Here is a 3,880-nt window from a genome sequence, read left to right as displayed (position 1 = left end):
CATTCCAAGCAGCTCAACAGTTTTAACTCTGCCCATTCATGAACATGGGAGGTCTCTTCCATCAATTCCTTTGGTGTTGTGTAAGTTTCATGGTAGAGGTCTTCATTCTTCTTGGTTAGGCTTATTGGTATGTATTTTAATATAAAAATAGTCTGGGGCTGTGCATGTCGCTTAGTGGTAAAGTGCTTGCCTAAGATGCATGAAGCCTTGCTTCAACACATTACCACATACACAGAAAAAGCAAGAAGTGGCACTGTGACTGAAGTGGTAGAGTGCTAGCCTTGAGCAAAAGAAGCTCAGGGACAGAGCCCAAGCCCTGAATTCAAGCCTCAGGTCTGGCAAAAAAAAAAAAAAAGTTGGAGGCTAGTGGCTCATTCCTGTAATCCTAGGGACTCAGGAGGCAAGGTCTGAGGATCATGGTTCAAGGCCAGTGTGGGCAGGAAAGTCCCTGAGACTCTTTTCTCCAATTAACCACCAAAGAACCAGAAATGAAACTGTGTCTAGTGTTAGAGTGCTTGCCTTGAGTTGAAGAGCTCAGAGACAGTGCTCAGGCCCACAGTTCAAGCACCACAACGAAACAAGAAAGAAAGAAAAAAAAAACCAGTTGTGCCTATTCTACACCAAGGCCACAATCTCTGTAATCCTGAAGATGGGGCAGGATGGCTGAGATGGGCTGAGCTGTGAAGCACGCAAAAAAATACCATTTTTGTTTCTGTATGAATTGCTTTGTGCTAGATGATTGTATGGTTTTTGTATGATTTTAACTGTGACTGGTTTTAGTTACTTAGTAGTGGAATGTCAGCCTGGGAGCCTAGAGTTGCTTAGTAAAAGATTTCAAAGGGTTTACAGCCCTGACAAAGGGGGCAATGTCCTCAGAATTATCCCCACAGCTGCAACGCCCCTCCTGGAGGCCGAGGCAGTAAGGCCCTAGGGAAGAAATATAATGTTTTAAGAAACCTAAGCAACTCCATTTTTGTTTAACACTCCATCTCAGTTCTGTGACTTGACTTGTGATCCACTTTAGCCTCAATGCTAGGAATTTATGACAGAAAGCCATGCACAATTCTTGGAGCCATAGATGGCATTTGCTTAAGGCAGGTGTTAGCCCCCAAGTGGTGTTGCCCCCCACCCACCTAGGACTAAGAGTTGTTAACCAACCCATTCTTCAGAGCCCTGGGCGAGACATGCCATGCATTCTGTTGGTCCCGGTGTGACTCGTAACCTATGGACCAAGGACATTTTTTCTGTAAAGGTCAACCAATCATTATTTGCCCAGTTTAGCTTGCTTTAAATGTAACTGTTAACCAATCATGTAATTTCTTATGTAAAAGTTCCTTAAAGTTGTTTGTCGCTGATTCTATGCTCAGGGCCTCTTAGCATCACCGGTTACTATGTGTGCGGAGGACCAAGCTCGAGCTTGCAACAAACCGGCTCTTTGTTGCTTACATTGATCGTGGTCTCTGGTGGTCTTCTGGGGGTCCCCGAGTTTCAGTATAACAAGCTGCTGTTGTCTTCACATCCACAACTTGTGTTTCATCACCAATCATCTCTCTCAAGACTGCAAGAAACGTTAGGACAGGACACTGTGCCTTCAGGAGCAAAGTCATTGTGTTTGATATGATACATCAGTGTTCTCTGAGCTACAAAAAATAGAAGGAAATCCTCCCAGTACAAACTGACAAAGGTTAAACATAGTCGAAGCGCATGAACCAAGGAATGGAGGAAGAGATCTGGGCTTAATACAATGCCCTCATTTCCACTCATCTACAGCTACTTTTGTGAGTGCATACAGCAATTGAATTAGCTAAAATACACTATAATATTTTTTTTTGGGGGGGGTCCTCTCGTGGGGCCAGAACTCTGGGCCTGGGCACTGTCCCTCAGCTCTTCAGCTCAAGGCTAGCGCTCTACCACTTGAGCCACAGCGCCACTTTCTGGCTTTTTTTCTTTGTGCTTATGTGGTGCTGAGGAATCGAACCCTGGGCCTCATGTGTGCAAGGCAAGCGCTTTACCACTGAGCCACCTTCCCAGCCCTGCACCATAATATTTAGTAGGGCCTTTGCTCTGCCTCTGCGTCCCCTCCACCATGGCTAGTGAGTCACAGGGGATTCAGCAGCTGCTGCAGGCTGAGATGCATGCCATGCAGAAGGTGTCCAAGATCCACAAACTAAAGAACCAAAGGGTGAGGCAGGTCAGGGAAGCCCAGGCTGAAATGGCACAGCACGTCCTGCAGAGGGAGATAGAGTTCAAGGCCAAGGAAGCTGGGCACTGGGATCCCATGGCAGCTGCAGCAGTGAGGAGGAGAAGGAAACCAAGGGGAAGATGAACATCCTCTAGAATGACTTCCAGCAGAACAGGGAGCAAGTTCTAGAAAACCTCTTAGCCTATGTGTGTGACATCCAAACAGAAATCCACAAGCACTGTCACATCCATGGATAGGACAGGAGAAGCTCCTTTCTGTGAGTGGGGGGTAGACGCCCTCTGCTCTGTTCTGGGAGACATTCCATCATTTCTGGACGCTGTAGCAGGTCCCTGCACTGTTTGCAGAGTAGCCAGTCTAGGTTCTTTGTATAAATTTGGTATTTATACAAAATGTCATATTTTTGCCTCTCATATCTCAGGGATTTAATGAGTATATGTTGTCTGTTTTCCTAGGTCTTTAGACTCAAGCAAGGTGTGTCACTTTTTCTTTCTTAGATCTTAATAGATCAAACTGAAAAGAATAAGGCTATGAAGAAAGAAAGGATTAAGGAATGTTTTCCCTCACACCTTCTAAATGGTCAGGGGCTTTATCTATGCAAAAGTAGTAAGTGGTGATTTGTAACTGGTACAAAGCAGCAGCCAGCCTTAAACAGTCTGTTCTAGCTAAGTGTTAGAGCAATAAGTCCTAATGTATTGTTTGGACTGCTGTTAGTTTACCTTAATCAAAATGAGTAGATGTTAGGACTTAAGAACTTATTACATATTACTGAATCAATTCAGTAAAACCTATGTCATGTGTTTAAAAAGAAAACATTTGATAGGGCTGAGAATGTGGCTTAGTGGTAGAGTGCTTGCCTAGCTAGCATGCATGAAGCTCTGGATTTGTTTCCTTAGTACCACATAAACATAAAAAGCTAGACATGGCGCTGTGGCTCAAGTGGTAGAGTGATACTCTTGAGTAAAAGACACTCAGGGACAGTGCTCAGGCCCTGAGTTCCAGTCCCCAGGACTGGCCACCCATTACCCCCCCACACACACACATTTTGTAGACTGGAGGACAATTGTCCTCAAAAAATATATATCACAAAAAAATATATTGAAACCAAGCCCCAGTGGCTCATGTCATTAATCCTAGCTACTCAGGATGTTGAAATCTGAGGATTGTGGCTCAAAGTCAACTAAGGTAGTAAAGCCCATAAGATTCTTATCTTTAATTAACCACAAAAAGCTCCAAGTAGGGGCTGGGAAGGTGGCTCAGTGGTAGAGCACTTGCCTTGCATGCCTGAGGCCCTGGGTTCGATTCCTCAGCACCACATAAGCAAAAAGAAAAAGTCGGAAGTGGTGCTGTGGCTCAAGTGGTAGAGCGCTATCCTTGAGCTGAAGAGCTGACGGACAGCGCTCAGGCCCAGAGTTCAGGCCCCACAACAGGACCCCCCCCCAAAAAAAAGCTGCAAGTATACCTGTGGTTCAAGTGATAGGGTACTAGACTTAAAATAATAAATAAGGCTGGGCGACAATGGCTCACGCATATAATCCCAGCTACTCCTGAGACTGAGATCTGTGGGTTCTGGTTCAAAGCCAGTCCGGTAGGGCTGGGCATCTGACTTAGTGGTAGAGTGCTTGCCTAGCATGCATGAAGCCCTGGGTTCGATTCCTCAGTACCACATAAACTGAAAAA

General features: G+C 45.2%; 1 pseudogene; it reads left to right on the top strand.

Annotated features, from left to right (window-relative positions):
* Nucleotides 1-2,086: 2,086 nt before the first annotated feature.
* LOC106001848 lies at nucleotides 2,087-2,439 on the top strand (annotated as a pseudogene).
* Nucleotides 2,440-3,880: the final 1,441 nt, after the last annotated feature.

This window comes from Dipodomys ordii, unplaced genomic scaffold (assembly GCF_000151885.1).
Source record: "Dipodomys ordii isolate 6190 unplaced genomic scaffold, Dord_2.0 Scaffold487, whole genome shotgun sequence".
In the NCBI taxonomy this organism is placed as follows: Eukaryota; Metazoa; Chordata; class Mammalia; order Rodentia; family Heteromyidae; genus Dipodomys; species Dipodomys ordii.
Note: the sequence above shows the minus strand (reverse complement) of the source record. Positions and strands in the feature narration are given on the sequence as shown.